Source organism: Pseudorca crassidens, chromosome 14 (assembly GCF_039906515.1).
Source record: "Pseudorca crassidens isolate mPseCra1 chromosome 14, mPseCra1.hap1, whole genome shotgun sequence".
NCBI classification, from domain to species: domain Eukaryota; kingdom Metazoa; phylum Chordata; class Mammalia; order Artiodactyla; family Delphinidae; genus Pseudorca; species Pseudorca crassidens.
This window is the reverse complement of record NC_090309.1, coordinates 18,750,103-18,769,164: the sequence shown is the minus strand read 5'-3', so window position 1 is coordinate 18,769,164 and position 19,062 is coordinate 18,750,103.

Genomic DNA, 19,062 nt, shown 5'->3' with positions numbered 1-19,062 from the left:
TACTGGTAATAAATCGTTTAAGCTTCCCCCACAACCATTTAGCACATCCAGTTACTAAGGCCACGGATGATGCTACCATGCAGAAAGCACAGGAATCAAGGGCAGAGGTAGGCATGGGAAGTGGCGTATGTGTTTTTTTCTGAACTTAAAGCCTGCACACTCTCTAAATGGCTTTTGTCTTTAATGTAGGGTCTAATGTTCACTTTGCAAGTTGTCTTGTACATCTATGAATTGTTTTTCTCTGCCATGCTCACTAATATAATGCTCTACATGAATATTTGCGGAAACATGAAATTCTCAGGTGCACTGATATCCCCCTATGCCGGGTCTTACACAGGAAGAGCATATAACTACTCCTATTCTGTTATAAATTTTAAAACGATACACAGTAAGTGACTAGACCTGACAAACTCCCCTACAGAGATCCACTCCTCAGAGTACTCATTAGCTTTGCAGACTTCTGCACTGTTTTAGCTCCTTTGCTTTCTAAATAGCACTTCCCTTAGGGTTCAACTAATATGTTTTTTCACTCTTAAATTGCTTTAACAACAAGACTTGTAGATGATAACTACTGAGAGTCCAGCCCATCCTAACAAGTAGAGGCTGACAATGTTAACTTACCTGTTTTCCCAGACTGGGGCATGATGTGTACTGTTGTAACTAAGGCACTGCAAATTTCCTCCCTGGACTTATTCTTATCCTTTAGAGAAAATGTTTTTTCTATCCATCTCACTCATTCACTTATTGTTTATCTTATTATCCTGATTTCTCTCAACAATAGGTATCTGCTATATGCTACTTTTATAATGTTAGTCATATTAATAATATAATGCTTTAAATGGTCCATTTTCCTTTATTTTGATCTCATATTTATTGGAGTTTATGCCAATACTTCTAGGTATGTAACGATTGTATATTACAGAGAATATACACATGTTAAATCTAATATTAAAGGTGATGCTGATGACAATAGAGCATGGCTTTATGACAAATCTGATGAAGGATGAAATGTGAGTTACAAACCTTCTGTTCTTTACAATAAATAAGAAATATTTTTAAAATCCTTCACATTTTAGGGGAATGGAAAGCACCAAATATACAAATCTTGATCCTGGTCTTTCAATGGTTAAGTTAACAAGTTGTATTTTCTGGAGATTCAAAAATAAATAAAATACAAAAAAAACCCAGAAACAAAAGTACTCAAATAAGAGGAGGTAATGAGTTGAAAATCAATGTCTTCATCTACTAAAAGCCCCAAGAGTGGCCTATGTATGTATTTGGCCACCTTAGAGATCATTTTGGGAAGACAAGGTGTTGGATTTGAGGAGGACATTTAAGGTGAGTTACTAGTATTCCTTAACTGGTCATATGAAAACTGTACCATCACAAAGTACCTTCAGAATACTTAGAAGATCCTTCAGTAGTTGAGTGACTATAACATAGAAGCCAAAAACTACAACAAAAAAATGATAACATGGATTGACCAGAAACATAATGTTGGATCAGAATGTTTCATAGGAAGCCTGGTCTAGAAAATCTTAGGAAAAACAATCACTTAAATATAGTGAGGATATTACTGTAATCTATACCATTTTATAATTACATATGTTTATATATACACACATATGCATATACATATAACAACTTTCAATGCCAGATCTTACAATTGCATAATGTTTTAGCTTATGTATGCATTATCACACAGAATTATAACAGTTGAACTTCACAAGTTCTGCAGGACAGAACAAATTATTATTATTTCAATTTTACAGATGAAGAAATTGAGACTTGGAAGATAAAAATTAGTTGCTAACAGTGAAGACAGTTCCATGGAATGAGTTGTAGCCATTCAAATCCTTTTATATGTAAGTATCTTTACAACTATAGCTCAGTCACTTACTTCTACCCATATTGCTAATGGCTCTTCAAATGTCATTGTATATAAAGGACACATGGTATGTGTATGAGTGTGTTGGGGGCGGCACTTCCTCAGAGAGACCATGATTTAAACACCTTTTGAAACACTACATAAGTCAATATAGCCATCTATTCTAGTATTCTTTTTAACATTTTATTTTTAACACCTTATTGGATTATAATTGCTTTACATTGTTGTGTTAGTTTCTGCTGTATAACAAAGTTAACCAGCTATATGTATACATATATCCCCATATCCCCTCCCTTTTGCATCTCCTTCTTACCGTCCCTATCCCACCCCTCTAGTTGTCACAGAGCACCCAGCTGATCTCCCTGTGCTATGTGGCTGCTTCCCACTAGCTACCTATTTTACATGTGGTAGTGTATATATGTCAATGCCACTCTCTCAGTTCTTCCCAACTTGCCCTTTCACCTTCCCCATGTCCTCAAGTTCAATATCTACATCTACATCTTTATTCCTGTCCGGGCACTAGGTTCTTCAGAACCTTTTTTTTTTTTTTTTAAGATTCGATATATACGTGTTAGCATACAGTATTTGTTTTTCTCTATCTAACTTACTTCACTCTGTATGACAGACTCTATGTCCATCCACCTCACTACCGATAACTCAATTTTGTTACTTTTCAAGGCTCAGTAATATTCCAATGTATATATGTGCCAAATCTTCTTTATCCATTCATCTGTTGATGGACACTTAGGTTGCTTCCATGTCCCGGCTATTGTAAATAGTGCTGCAGTGAACATTGTGGTACATGATTCTTTTTGAATTATGGTTTTCTCAGGGTATAGCCCAGTAGTGGGATTGCTGGGTGGTATGGTAGTTCTATTTTTAGTTTTTAAGGAACCTCCATACTGTTCTACATAGTGACTGTATCAATTTACATTCTCACCAACAGTGCAAGAGGGTTCCCTTTTCTCCACACCCTCTCCAGGATTTATTGTTTCTGGATTTTTTGATGATGGCCATTCTGACTGGTGTGACATGATACCACATTGTAATTTTTTCTTTTCTTTTCTTTTTTAAAGCTGTGATTTTCTTTCTTTTTTTTTTTTTTTGAAGAATGTTGGGGGTAGGAGTTAATTAATTAATTAATTAATTTTTGCTGTGTTGGGTCTTTGTTTCTGTGCAAGGGTTTTCTCTAGTTGTGGCAAGCGGGGGCCACTCTTCATCGCGGTGCACGGGCCTCTCACTATCGTGGCCTCTCTTGTTTGCGGAGCACAGGCTCCAGACGCACAGGCTCAATAGTTGTGGCTCACAGGCCTAGTTGCTCCACAGCATGTGGGATCCTCCCAGACCAGGGATCAAACCTGTGTCCCCTGCATTAGCAGGCAGATTCTCAACCACTGCACCACCAGGGAAGCCCCCACACTGTAGTTTTGATTTGTATTTCTCTAAACGATTAGTGATGTTGAGCATCATTTCATGTGTTTCTTGGCAATTTGTATGTCTTCCTTGGAGAAATGTCTATTTAAGTCCTCTGCTCATTTATAGATTGTGTTGTGGGTTTTTTTTTGATATTGAGCTGCATGAGCTGCTTATATATTTTGGAGATTAATCCTTGTCAGTTGCTTCATTTGCAAATATTTTCTCCCATTCTGAGGGTTGTCTTTTCATCTTCTTTATGCTTTCCTTTGCTGTGCAAAAGCTTTTAAGTTTCATTAGGTCCCATTTTTTTCTTTTTGTTTTTATTTCCATTTCTCTAGGAGGTGGGTAAAAAGGAACTTGCTGTGATTTATGTCAAAGAGTGTTCTTCCTATGCGTTCCTCTAAGAGCTTTATAGTATCGGGTCTTACATTTAGGTCTTTAATCCATTTTGAGTTTGCTTTTGTGTATGGTGTTAGAAAGTTTTCTATTTTCATTCTTTTCCATGATCTGCCCAGTTTTCCCAGCACCATTTATCGAAGAGGTTGTCTTTTCTCCATTGTACATTCTTGCCTCCTTTATCAAAGGTAAGGTGACCATATGTGCATGGGTTTATCTCTGGGCTTTCTATCCTGTTCCATTGACGTATATTTCTGGGTTTTTTGCCAATACCTTACTGTCTTGATTACTGTAGCTTTGTAGTACAGTCTTAAGTCTGAGACCCTGATTCTTCCAGCTCTATTTTTCTTTCTCAAGATGCTGTGGCTATTTGGGGTTTTTGTGTTTCCATACAAATTGTGAGATTTTTTGTCCTAGTTCTGTGAAAAATGCCAGTAGTAGTTTGATAGGGATGGCATTGAATCAGTAGATTGCTTTGAGTAGTATAGTCATTTTCACAATGTTGATTCTTCCAATCCAAGAACATGGTATATCTGTCCATCTATTTGTATCATCTTTAATTTCTTTCATCAGTGTCTCATAGTTTTCTGCATGCAGGTCTTTTTTCTCCTTAGGTAGGTTTATTCCTCGGTATTTTATTCCTTTTGTTTCAGTGGTAAATGGGAGTGTTTCCTTAATTTCTCTTTGAAATTTTTCATCATTAGCGTATAGAAATGCAAGAGATTTCTGTGCATTAACTTTGTATCCTGCTACTTTACCAAATTCATTGATTAGTCTAGTAGTTTTCTGGTAGCATCTTTAGGATTCTCTATGTATAGTATCATGCCATCTGCAAACAGTGACAGTTACTTCTTCTTTTCTGATTTGGATTCTTTTTATTTCTTTTTTGTCTCTGATTGTTGTGGCTAAAACTTCCAAAGCAATGTTTAATAATAGTGGCGAGAGTGGGAATTCTTGTCTTGTTCTTGATCTTAGTGCAAGTGGTTTCTGTTTTTCACCATTGAGAGTGATGTTGTCTGTGGGTTTGTCATATATGGCCTTTATTATGTTGAGGTATTTTCCTTCTATGTCTACTTTCTGGAGAGTTTTTATCATAAATCGGTGTTGAATTTTCTCAAAAGCTTTTTCTGCATCTATTGAGATTATCACATGGTTTTTATCCTTCAGTTTTTTATTATGGTGCATCACATTGATTGATTTGCATTTATTGAAGAATCCTTGTGCTCCTGGGATAATGCCACTAGATTATGGTGTATGATCCTTTTAATGTGTTGTTGGATTCTGTTTGCTAATATTTTGTTGAGGATTTTTGCACCTATGTTCATCAGTGTTATTGGCCTGTAGTTCTTTTTTGGTGACATCTTTGTTTCTGTTGGCATCAGGGTGATGGTGGCCTCGTAGAATTAGTTTGGGAGTGATTCTCCCTCTGCTATATATTTGAAGAGTTTTAGAAGGATAGGTGTTAGCTCTTCTCTAAATGTTTGATAGAATGCGACTGTGGAGCCGTCACATCCTGAGCTTTTGTTTGTTGGAAGATTTTTAATCACAGTTTCACTTTCAGTGCTTGTGATTGGTCTGTTATATTTTCTATTTCTTCCTGGTTCAGTCTTGGAAGGTTGCGCTTTTCTAAGAATTTGTGCCTTTCTTCCAGGTTGTCCATGTTATTGGCATAGAGTTGCTTGTAGTAAACTCTCATGATGCTTTGTATTTCTGTAGTGTCACTTGTTACTTCTTTTTTGTTTATAGTTCTGTTGATTTGAGTCTTTTCCCCTTTTTTTTTGATGAGTCTGGCTAATGGTTTATCAATTTTTTTATCTTCTCAAAGAACCAGCTTTTAGTTTTATTGATCTTTGCTATCATTTCCTTCATTTCTTTTTCATTTACTTCTGATTTGATCTGTATGATATTTTTCCTTCTGCTAACTTTGGGGTTTTATTGTTCTTCGTTCTCTAATTGCTTTAGGTCTAAGGTTAGTTTTTTTAGTTCACATATTTCTTGTTTCTTGACATAGCATTGTATTGCTCTATACTTCCCTCTTAGAACTGCTTTGACTGCATCCCATAGGTTTGGGGCAGTCATGTTTTCATTGTCATTTGTTTCTAGGTATATTTTGATTTCCTCTTTGATTCCTTTAGTGATCTCTTGGTTATTAAGTAGTGTATTGTTTAGCCTTCATGTGTTTTGTATATTTTACTGTTTTTTTTCCCTGTCATTGATATTTAGTCTCATAGCCTTGTGGTTGGGGAGGTACTTGATATGATTTCAATTTTCTTAAACTTACCAGAACTTGATTTGTGATCCAAGATATGATCTATCCTGGAGAATATTCCATAAGCACTTGAGAAGAAAGGGTATTTTGTTGTTTTTGGATGGAATATCCTATAAGTATCAAGTCCATATTCTTTAGTGTGTCATTTAAAGCTTGTGTTTCCTTATTTATTTTCATTTTGATTGATCCGTCCATTGTTCAAAGTGGGGTGTTAAAGTCCCCTACTATGAGTGTGTTACTGTCAATTTACCCTTTTCTGGCGGTTTGTATTTGTTTTATGTATTGAGGTGCTCTTATATTGGGTGCATAAATATTTACAATTGTTATATCTTCTTCTTGGTTTGATCCCTTGATCATTATACAGTGTCTTTCTTTGTCTCTTGTAATAGTCTTTATTTTAAAGTCTATTTTGTCTGATATGAGAATTGCTTCTCTGGCTTTCTTTTTATTTCCATTTGCATAGAATATCTTTTTCCATCCCTTCACTTTCAATCTGTATGTGTTCCTAGGTCTGAAGTCAGTCTCTTGTAGACAGCATATATATGGGTCTTGTTTTTGTATTAATTTAGCCATTCTATGTCTTTTGGTTGTAGCATTTAATCCAATTACACTTAAGGTAATTATCGATATGTATGTTCCTAGGACCATTTTCTTAACTGTTTTGGATTTGTTTTTGTAGGTCTTTTCCTTCTTTTGTGTTTCCTGCCAGAGAAGCTACTTTAGCATTTGTTGTAAAGCTGGTTTGGTGGTGCTGAATTCTCTTAGCTTTTGCTTGTCTGTAAAGTTTTTAATTTCTCCGTCTAATCTGAATGAGATCCTTGCTGGATAGAGTAATCTTGGTTGTATTTTTTTTTCCCTTTCATCACTTTAAATATGTCCTGCCATTCCCTTTTTGCTTGCAGTGTTTCTGCTGAAAGATCAGCTGTTAACCTTATGGGGATTCTCCTGTATGTTATTTGTTGCTTTTCCCTTGTTGCTTTTAATAGTTTTTCTTTTTATTTAATTTTTGATATTTTGATTAATATGTGTCTTGGCGTGTTTCTCCTTAGATTTATCCTGTATGGGTCTCTCTGAACTTCCTGGACTTGATTGACTATTTCCTTTACCATATTAGGGAAGTTTGCTACTGTAATCTCTTCAAATATTTTCTCAGTTCCTTTATTTTTATTTTCTTCTTCTGGGACCCCTATAATTCAAATGTTGGTGTGTTTAATGTTGTCCCAGTGGTCTCGGAGACTGTCCTTAATTCTTTTCATTCATTTTTCTTTATTTTTCTCTACAGTAGTTATTTCTACTCTTTTATCTTCCAGGTCTCTTATCAGTTCTTCTGCCACAGTTATTCTGCTATTGATTCCTTGTAAAGAATATTTAATATCATTTATTTTGTTGTTCCTTCTGTATTCAAGTTTTTGGATCATCTTTACTATGATTGCCATGAATTCTTTTTCTGGTAGACTGCCTGTTTCCTCTTCTTTTGTTTGGTCTATGGAGTTTTTACCTTGCTCCTTCATCTGCTGCATATTTCTCTGTCTTCTCAGTTTGCTTAACTTACTGTTTTGGGGGTCTCCTTTTTTCAGGCTGCAGGTTTGTAGTTCCCCTTGTTTTGGGGGTTTGCCCTCAGTGGGAAAGGTTGGTTCAGTGGGTTGTGTGGCTTCCTGGTGGAGGGGACTAGTGCCTGTGTTCTGGTGGATGAGGCTGGTTCTTGTCTTTCTAGTGGGCAGGGCCACCTCTGATGATTTGTTTTGGGGTGTCTGTAAACATATTATGATTTTAAGCAGCCTCTCTGCTAATGGTGGTCTTGTGTTCCTGTTTTTCTAGTTGTTTGGCATGGGGAGTCCAGCACTGTAGCTTGCTGTTCATTGAGTTGAACTGGGTCTTAGTGTTGAGATGAAGATTTCTCATCGATTTTGTGGTTTCAGGAGGTCTCTGGTGGTCCAATGTCTGAACTCGGCTCTCCCACCTCTGAGGCTCAGGCCTGACAACTGACCGGAGCCCTAAGAACCTATCAGCCACATGGCTCAGAAGAAAAGTGAGATAAAAAAAGAAAGAAACTGAGAAAACCATAATTCAAAAGGAGTCATGTACCAAAATATTAATTGCTCCTCTATTTACAATAGCCAGGACATGGAAGCAACCTAAGTGTCCATCAACAGATGAATGGATAAAGAAGATGTGGCACATATATACAATGGAATATTACTCAGCCATAAAAAGAAACAAAATTGAGTTATTTTTAGTGAGGTGGATGGACCTAGAGTGTGTCTTACAGAGTGAAGTAAGTCAGAAAGATAAAAACAAATACCGTATGCTACCACATATATATGGAATCTATGAAAAAAATAATCGTCATGAAGAACCTGGGGGCAAACGGGAATAAAGACACAGACTTACTAGAGAATGGACTTGAGGATATGGAGAGGAGGAAGGGTAAGCTGTGACAAAGTGAGAGAGTGGCATGGACATATGTACACTACCAAATGTAAAATAGATAGCTAGTGGGAAGCAGCCGCATAGCACAGGGAGATCAGCTTGGTGCTCTGTGACCACCTAGAGGGGTGGGATAGTGAGTGTGGGAGGGAGGGAGATGCAAGAGGGAAGAGATATGGGAACATATGTGTATGTACAACTGATTCACTTTTTATAAAGCAGAAACTAACACACCTTTGTAAAGCAATTTTACTCTAATAAAGATGTTTAAAAAAAGAAAGAAAAATAAAATAAAGTTAAAAATATAAAAAAAATTAAAAATATTATTAAAATATAAAATGCAAATGTAATAGAAATAAAAGAAGAGAGCAACCAAACCAATAAACCTATCCACCAAGTATAACAAGCACTAAAAATTAAACTAAGATAAACATATAAATCAGCAACTAATCAGTCACATACAGCAAACCCCAGGTTTACATTAGCTCCCAAAGTCCACCATCTCAATTTTGGGATGATTTGTTGTCTATTCTGGTATTCCACAGGTGCAGGGTACATCAGGTTGATTGTGGACATCTAATTTGCTTCTCCTGAGGCTGCATGGAAAAATTCCCATTTCTCGTCTTTGTTTGCACAGCTCCTGGCTTTCAGCTTTGGATTTGGCCCTGCCTCTGCATGTAGGTTGCCCTCTGCCATCTGTTCTTTGCCCAGACAGGATGGGGTTAAAGTAGCGGGTGAGTAGGTGGCTTTGGCTCTTTCATGTTTGAGGGAGGGAATGGTACGGTATGCGGGGCAAGCCTGTGGCATCAGAATCCGGTGTGATGTTGCAACAGCCTGAGGTGCACCATGTGTTCTCCCAGAGAAGTTGTCCCTGGATCATGGGACCCTGGCAGTGGCGGGCTTCACAGGCTTCCAGGGAGGTGTGGATATTGACCTGTTCTTGCACATAGGGTTCTTGGTGGCTGCAGCAGCAGCCTTAGCGTTTCACACCCATCTCTGGTGTCTGAGCTGGTATCTGCAGCTCATGCAGATCTCTCAAGCTTGTTTAGGGGGTGCTCTGAACCTCCTCTCTTCATGCACCCTGAAACAATGCTCTCTTGCCTCTTAGGCAGGTTTAGAGCTTTTCTCAGACTCCCCGCTGGCTAACTGTGGTGCACTAGCCCCCTTCAGGCTGTGTTCACGCAGCCAACCCCAGTCCTCTCCCTGGGATTTGACCTCCTAAGCCAGAGCCTCAGATCCCAGCTGCCACCTGCCCCAGCGGGTGGACAGACAAGCCTCTCTGGCTGGTGAGTGCTGGTTGGCACCAATCCTCCGTGCAGGAATCTCTCTGCTTTACCCTCTGCACCTCTGTTGCGGTGCTTTTCTCTGTGGCTCTGAAGTTTCCTCTCCCACCCACCCCCTTTATCTGCCAGTGAAGGTGCTTCTTTGTGTGTGGAAACTTTTCCTCCTTCACAGATCCTTCCCAGAGGTGCTGGTCCCATCCCTCTTGTTTTGTCTCTGTTTTTTCTTTTTCCTTTTGCCCTACTCATGTATGTGGGGAGTTTCTTGCCTTTTGGGAAGTCTGAGGTCTCCTGCCAGTGTTCAGTAGGTGTTCTGCAGGAATCGTTCCATGTGTAGATGTATTTTTGATGTATTTGTGGAGAGGAAGGTGAACTCCATGTCTTACTCCTCTGCCATCTTGAAGGTCCTCCTCTCTAATACACTTTTTATAATTTTATGACTTTTAATCATTTTTGTGCTCAACTATATAAGGGAAAATTGTCCATTAACTAATCTCTGAATGTCCTTATGGTCCTCATAATATAAATTTCTTTCAAACTATTAGACCCTCGGTTGGAGCTAATGGAATTACACCAATCTGCAACTGAACAACAGTTCAATCAAAAAACTTTAAACTTTTATATACTGGTATTAAAGATGCCTATGAAATGCTTATGATTTGAATTATTTAAATAACAATATTTACAATTCTCGATGTTTTTATAAATGATAAATTATGTGCGTTCAAATGTACACACACCTATATATTTATATGTTTATGTTCTGGGGAAGTATCTAATACTGTGTCTGATCTATGAAACATCATTACATGTTCATTGAATATGAGTCTCTGTGTTCCTCTCAGTGACTTGTACGTCAAAAGCACCTAGTGAATATTTTTTTCTTGGTTGACTGACAACAAACTTTCTAAGACAGCCAGGAGAAGAAAAATCTGTAAAATATTATGCATTTGATTCCTTGATATGTATCCATTTTATAAGCAAAGAGCAAGTAGTTCACCATTATTTTTCTTGATGTGTAATATGTTATTGAAGTACACATAAGTAAATGCATTGTACTCTTCTGTCTAAAACTCTTTTGGATAAACTTCAAGAGCCTAGACCTACTGCTATTATAAGGAAAGTCCAATTTTCCTTGCTCAGAGTTGAATGCAAAACTCCTTAATAATAGTTGTCATGTGCAAGAAAGAGGAAAAAAAATGTTCATGAGAAGATCAAATTTGTGCCAAAGAGAATAAATTAAAGTTGCAGAGGAGGCTGATGCTGAAGGGACAATAGGAGAAAACACTGAAGTAAAGATTGATATAAGGAAATGACTTGAAACCATCATGAAGGCAGGATTACCATTAATTTCTCATGTTCTGTGTCTCCCATGAACTACCAACCCTGGAAGGTAAGACACATAAGGCTTCTGCTGTGATTTTTTAAAATATATCTCTCAACTTTCTCTTGGTTGTCTCTGTCAGGGTAAACATGATTAGTGGGGATGGTTATTAAAGGGACACTGAAATCAGGTGGAGTTGGGAATATATAACCAGCACCTCTACCTGAGAGTGTGAAGACAGCTTTGATACCCTCAGTAGACAACATGGATGTGGAAAGTTATAATCAATGTAAGAAGTGTTGTGAATGTGGTTCTAAGATAAGTGTGACTTTAACATTTTGACTTTACTGAAGGAATAAACATAAAAGAAATCCTGGTACCAGGATACTCAGAGAAATAAAGGGCTACTCAAAGGGCACTGGGACTGATAATAAATCCTGCCCATAGTCCTATGAGATAGAAAACAATTGTTATATCCATATCCATATATATTTGTTAAACACATTTTTGTGCCAAGTTGTGTGGGGAAAAACAAGAATGAAGGTGAGATATTTTGTGTGTTTTGTTTTTTTGTTTATCTTTTTAGTTTTTTCTTTTTTTTCCCTTTTCTTTCTTTCTTTTCTTTTCTTTTCTTTTTTTTTTTTTTTTTTTTTTTTTTTTTTACTTCAGCTTTGGAAAAATTGCTTTTATCTGGGGAATTCCTTGTATCTCAAGTTGAATCTCTTCAGGGTGGTTTTGCCAAGAGCCCCAGGAATATCAACAATTTAGGAAAGATATTCTTGCTAGCATTTCTGATTATGATTTTATGCTCAAGGCAACAGAATAAATTTAAATCCCCACTTTGTGTGATATGTGGGGTTCTAAATTCCCAGAGAAGATCACCTCCAACAGCGGTTCTTAAACTTGACTGCACTTTGGAATTGCCCATGGAGCTTTAAATAAATGTGAATGCCCACAGATATTCTTATTTAATTAGTCCACATGATCTAGCCTTGACATCCCTCTTTTTTGCTCCTTTGTTGTGTTTTTGTTTTTCCACCCCACCAGGTGATGCTAGTGTGAAGCCAAGTCTAGAATCACTTCCTTGGAGAGAGTGTTTGGTTGACTTTCTCTGAAAGGTCAGAGACCTTTCACTGAGGGTGCAGCCCTTTTCTATGGGAGGCTGGTTTTATGGAGGTCTCAGTTTCCACTCCCATGACCTTGTCTAGTATCCAGAGGAGATTTCAAAGACTCTAGACTACAAAAAGCAGTAACCTCCAGGGTCAATATAGCCCAGCTGCAGTGTTAGTACAGGTATTTAATAATCTAGTTGTCAGTTTTCTTTCCTTTTTAAAAGCTAGGAAGTTCCTTTTCTTATTTATTTTTCTCTTGTAGGTATACTTATTCTATTAAAACTATCTTGTTCTGTTTTATCCAGAAATTCAAAGTGTTTATTGCTGGCAGTTTTTCTACTGATTGTATCCCATTACTTCTTTTTATTTCTAAAACTCAGTTCAAATGTTACCTCTTTGGGGAAGCATTTCCTTTTAGTCAGATGTAAATGCCTTTCTCTGTATTCCTGTAGCACCCCGTACTTTCTTGTATCAAGCAACACATGAGTGTCATAAGATCTTTAATAAGCATTCCTGTTGTTTTTAGTAGGCAATGCACTACCTGAGGACCGCGGACCATGTCTTAAATAACATGCTACATCAAGTCATAACCACAGCCCCTGGCACATAGAAATACTAAACAACAGTAAGAAGATAAACTGGGGAAACAAAGATCCTAAGTGTTTCCTGTTTTTTTTTTTTTTAAACTATGGTTGAGAAGACACTACACAACAGTTGCTTCATAATTGCATATATTATCAAGATTTTCAAGAGGTAAAGGCTAGAATCTGTGCTGCCCAACACAGTAGCCACTGACCACATGTGACTATTTCAGTTTCAATTTAATTATTTAACATTAAAAAATTATTTTCTTATTCACATTAGCCACATTTCAAGAACTTACTAGCTATAGGTGCTAGTGGCAACTGTATTGCACAGAAAGGATATAGAATATTCAACAATATAGAAAGTTCTATGGCACAACAGTGAGATAGAATATCTTTTTGAGGCAGTCAGCTCCACTATACTGTGAAAATTATGCCAAAAGACCTTGCTATTCATTCTCAACAGTAAGTTTTGAGCTAAATTTTAATTAAATTAATTGAAACACAAGTGTTAGCTCATTTCCCTGGTCATAGAACAGTTACACAGGATTTTACCTGTGTTTTAACTTCAAATAGCATCATGGTGAAGTTTCTCAGTTTACAGCTAAGCAACCTAAGATTCAGAAAGGTTTAGCAGCTTTGTCAAAACTACACAGACAGTCCAAATAAAAGAGTAAATTACAATGGAGAGAAACTAACCCGGAGAGGTACTCTGCTCCACAGAGGACTAAGGCACAGATAAATTTACTAAGATGTGCCAATGCAGTTGCAAAGCACCTAACATCACCTGCTGCTATGGGCATGGAGGGGCTGCCTTTGTTCCTCTACAACCCCAGCATGATATTCAGTTCTGTGCAGATGAAGGAATTATAGAAAACAAAGTGGCATCAAACATTCTGTCTACACTTGCAGTTAGAGTACAATCCTCAGGAGTCTCTGCCTTAGATTAGCTCTGTATTTCCTGAGCTGGATCACAGACACATCAGTATACTATTTAGCCTTACAATAAATCAGTGCTTCCTTTCTGTTCCATCAGCCCTCCATGTCCTCTAAGGCCCAAAGCTGCCCAAGATGTTTATAATCCATTCTAAATGTACATGCTTTTACATAGCTCATGGTTATGAGAATGTCTTTGGATATTCATAAGGCTATCTGTCAAGTAAGAGAAGACCAATTCTGTTTGGTAATTATTATCATACAAATTCAAGTAAATGCCACAATGGAGTTTTTAAAATACATTCCTTGGGAATACTCTCCCTTCAATTATCTGAGTCTTATGCAAACCCATTTCTTTTGGAACTCACATTTTTATTAACCTAGCCACTTTAGTGGTTTGTTTGAAAAAGCTCACCTCAAAGACATTTAACTTAATAGGTATACCATACACAGATGTATTCACCCCCCCCACACATATACACACACTTATGCATATATATTTCTCCCTCAAGACAGAAATTAGACTAGTAGTATCTATTAATAGGAAAATATTTAGAACTTCAAAAAAAGACTAACCAAGTTTGGTGATTGATTTTCCAAACTTTACTTCAAAGAGTGGGCAGCCATAAGTCCATTGACTAAATCCTTTCTGTATTTTCTTCTTATTTTTTTTTTCTTTTGTTTTGTTTTGATTTGGTTTTGAGTGTGAGAGAGCCTGTCTTATCTAGCTCAAAAATTTCTTTGGTTCTATGAGCCCCAGAATCAGTTTAAGAAACATACTTTCTCTCAGGGATGATGCAGAGTTAGGACAATAGTGACATCAATGGTTTTCTCCATCACCTTTTAGAAGAGAAGATGGAGACTTTGATATAGACTAAAGTGAAAATGACTTGAGGAAAACATGTCACAACTGACACATTAACCCACCTTTTCTAATAACATTCTCAGAAAATACAGGAAAGAAAGAATTATTTGAAATCTGTGTTTTAAACACTCCTATATGAGTGAGAAAAGTCCCAGAGTTGTGGTAGGGGCAAGGAGATACATGGGGAAGCAAGTGAATTCCAAAAATAAAGAGGGAAGAAGGAAGGCAAGACAGCAGTAGGAAGCCAGGGAGGGAGGAAGGAAGGAAAGGAGGGAGGAAGAAGATTGGTGGGGAGAAGAGAGAGAATGAGGGGGGGAGAAAGAAGAAGGAGGAGAAGAAGAGGAAGAAAGAAAGGGAGAAAAAGAGAAAGAAAGAAGAAAGAAAGAAAGAAAGAAAGAAAGAAAGAAAGAAAGAAAGAAAGAAAGAAAGGAAGGAAGAAAGAAAGAGAAAAAGAAAGAAGAGAGGGAGGGAAGGAAGGAAAGAAGTTAATTATAATCAAAGATAACATAAGAAACTGACCATAATTTAACCACATATTGGGAAGTAAAAGCAAAAATTGGGGAAGGCTGAATTTGCTGGTCACCTTCTTTTAAAAAAAGACAAATTCATGGACCATTTTAGCTTGCATGCGTCAACATTTACTCCCTTACTATGGTATGTTAGAATCAGAGGGCTTGAACAAAATGAAGTCCTGCAAAGCAAGCAAGAAGAATAATTACAGAAGAAAACTTCGGGAACATTGAGTTTTCCAGCAAAGCCAGAGAAGAATGGGGGTCTTGAAAAGTGAATCAGGGTCTGATGGGAAGGTATTCTTGATTATACCACCAATACTGACAATATTCATTGATCTTTAGCATCTAAAATTCTGCACTACTCAATTGTCTGCATAGTTCAAAAGAAGCTAGTTTTCCTGATCTTACTTATTTGTCAGATTCCTACTTCATAAAAGCCAGAGTAATAGCAGATCATTATGAGCTAGAAAAGATATGGAGAAAGTGAAATGTTAGCATTTACAAACATTTTAATCCAGGTTCCTGTCTTTCATCATATAAATTCTAACCTTTCCTTAAAGGTGAATATGAGTTCCCACTTCACCCATAATACATTGAACCATTTTGGCTTACTGTGTCTCTCTCTATTATCTGACTTTATAATTTTTAATGTATGAACAACACACTTTGATATTTAGCTCTATGGTATCTTGCATTTATATTTTAAATTTATTTTTATAGTATCCCCAAAAAGACAGATGCTAGGTTTTCATTTCTTTTAACTTTTACATAATACCTCACACAGTGCCCTGCATATAAAGGTATTCACCTCACACTTCCTGATTTCAAAATTTACTATAAATCTATAATAACAAAAACAGTGTGGTAGTGGCATAAGGTAGAATTCAGATCTATGGAATAGAATTCAGAATCCAGAAACTAACCCCTACATCTCTGGCCAATTTAATTTTGGCAAGAGTGACATTTATTCAATGAGGAAAGAATAGTCTCTTCAACTGCTGGAAAGCTACATATCCATACACAAAAGGATGAAGTTGGACCTCTACGTAATACCATATACAAAATTAAACAAAGATGGACAAAGGGCCTAAATATAAGATCTAAAACTATAAAACTCTTGTAAAGACACATAGGAATAAATGATCATGTCGTTGGGTTTGGTGATGGATTCTTCGATATGATACCAAAATCTTGAGCAATGAAAGGAAAAATAGGTGAATTGGGCTTCATCAAAATAAAATATATATATATATATTTATCAAAGGTTGTTATAAAGTGAATAGACAACCTACATAATGGCTGAACATATTTACAAATTATATATCTGATAAATGTATAATATCCAGAATATATAAAGAACACTTAAAAACTCAAGAACAAAAAGACAAACTTAAAAATGAACAAAGGACTTGAATAAACATTTCTCTAAAGAAGATATACAAACGGTCAGCAAGCACATGAAAAACTGTTCAACATCATTAGTCGTTAGAAAAATACAAATCAAAAGACAATGAGGTATACCCACCAAGATGGGTACAGTCAAAATAACAGAAAATTGGGGGCTTCCCTGGTGGTGCAGTGGTTGAAGGTCTGCCTGCCAATGCAGGGGACGCGGGTTTGTGCCCCGGTCCGGGAGGATCCCACGTGCCAGAAAGCAGCTGGGACCATGAGCCGTGGCCGCTGAGCCTGCGCGTCCGGAGCCTGTGTTCCATAACGGGTGAGGCCACAACAGTGAGAGGCCTGCATACCGCAGGAAAAAAAAAAAAAAAAAAAAAAAAAACACAGAAAATTCAAAGTGTTAGCAAGGGGCTTCCCTGGTGGCCCAGTTGTTAAGAATCTGCCCGCCAATGCAGGGGACACGGGTTCGAGCCCTGGTCTGGGAAGATCCCATATGTCATGGAGCAACTAAGCCCGTTGAGCCACAACTACTGAGCCTGCGTGTCTGGAGCCTGTGCTCCACAACGCAAGAGGCCACGACAGTGAGAGGCCCGCTCACTGTGATGAAGAGTGGCCTCTGCTCACCGCAACTGGAGAAAGAAACATAGACCCAACACAGCCAAAAATAAATAAATTAATTAAAAAAAAAAGTGTTAGCAAGGATGTGGAAAATTGGAACCCTCAAAAATTGCTGGTGGAAATGAATGGTTTTGGTCCTGTAGAAAAGTTTGGCAGTTTCTCAGAAAGTTAAGTATAAATTTATCCTATGATTAAATAATTTCACACCTTAGTATATAACCAAAAATATCAAAAACAAGTTCTCAAAAATACTTGTACACACATGTTCATAGCAGCGTGATTCACAATAGCCAAAAAGTGTAAGCAGCCCAATTTTCTATCAATGGATGAATGGACAACTTGTGGTATACCCATAAAGTATTCAGGTATCATAAAGAATGATATACTGATATATATGACAATGTTAATACACCTAAAAAACATGGTAACAAATAAGCCATAGGGAGAATATCACATATTGTATGATTCCGTATATATGAAGTAGCTAGAATATGCACATGGATGTTGCCGGGGTCTGGTGGAGGGGTAAGAGAACACGGGGAGTAACTTCTTAACTGAGTAGGTTCGGCTTTGGGGATGATAAATGTTTTGAAACTAAAGTAATGATGGCCTAATATTGTTAATTTACTATATACTACTAAATTGTTCACTTTTTTAAATGGTTAACTTTTGTTATGTGAATTTCACTTCAATAATGAAAAAACACTCAACAATTATGTTTCATTATTTCAGTTATTCAATAACTCATTAATTGTAGATTTATAATTTAAAAAGATAATTTGTATGAACATTTGATATTTGAAAAGTATCTGCATCCGTTTATTCCTAAACTTACAGTTGCAGTGTTTTCTTGGTTTGGATGTCAGTGGAATAATTCTGTCATAAGCCCATTGAAAGTAAGAGAGTTGTGTATAGATAGGGAAAGTGATGTAGTGGAGTGACTTGTGATTACTGACATGGGTGGGTAAGGGGACAAATGCCAGCAGCTGACTATTCCTTAAATTTGTACTGACTTTAACCTTTCCTGTCAGTGGAGGACCAATTATGCACAAGCAATTTTTCAACCTCATCACTGTTGTCCTTTTAGGCTCAATAATTCTTTGATTAAGGGGACTGTTCTGTGCAATGTAGTAAATTTAGCAGAAGCTCTGGTGTCTACCCTGTTAGAGGTAGATGTCAATAGCAACCACTCCCCTCCTCCCTTGTCAAATTTCATTGGAAGGGGGAAATACAAAATTGCCCCTGACTGAGAATTACTAATGTAGAGTGAGTTCTTCAGAAATTTCAAAACAGTTTCTAAACAGTTGTGGTGTCTAAATTGTCACTCGTCTGTGGCAAGAATATGAGGGGAAAAAAATGAGGAAATGGTTGGAAGAAGTTTTTATTGTGATCATTGTTAAGAATCCCTGTTTTTAAATTCAAATGACTGCTCATTTTTTAATGAAAGGTGTTTAGACCCTTTTATTTATGAAAGGCGTTTAGACCCTTTTATTTAATTATGGTAATTGCATATGGCATTTTAATTATTTTTTGTTTTGTTTTAATGTTCTTGACATTGCCAAGTCCTCAAAATTTATTGTGAAAAATTTTGCATTGTTAAAAAAAAGAAAACCTAAAACTCAGGACTCCCTCCTTTAGACTAGAGCAAGTACATCTTTTTCTCCTTCAGTCAGCTTGGAAAGGTATCATCCTGGGTTCTCTACATACCTATTGCTATGTATACCTAACTCAAATTAGGTAGCCACTTGCAGGAGCCAAGAGGAGAGAAAAATAATGTTTTATTTTCTTAACACAGAGGTTAAGAACTGGTAGCCTACAGTCCTTACTTGGCCCAGAGGTGTACTTTGTTTAATATCATAGTAGTTTTAAAGCTGTGTTTTAATTGCCATTATTTTTAAATGTAAGATTTTACATTTAAACCAGTATTGTGGGCTTATTTTTAATAATGGTAGACCCACATTTTGACATGGAAAAAGCAGCTGGAACTTAGAAACCCCATCCAATTCAGGATGCATTCACCATTGGACCCATTTATCT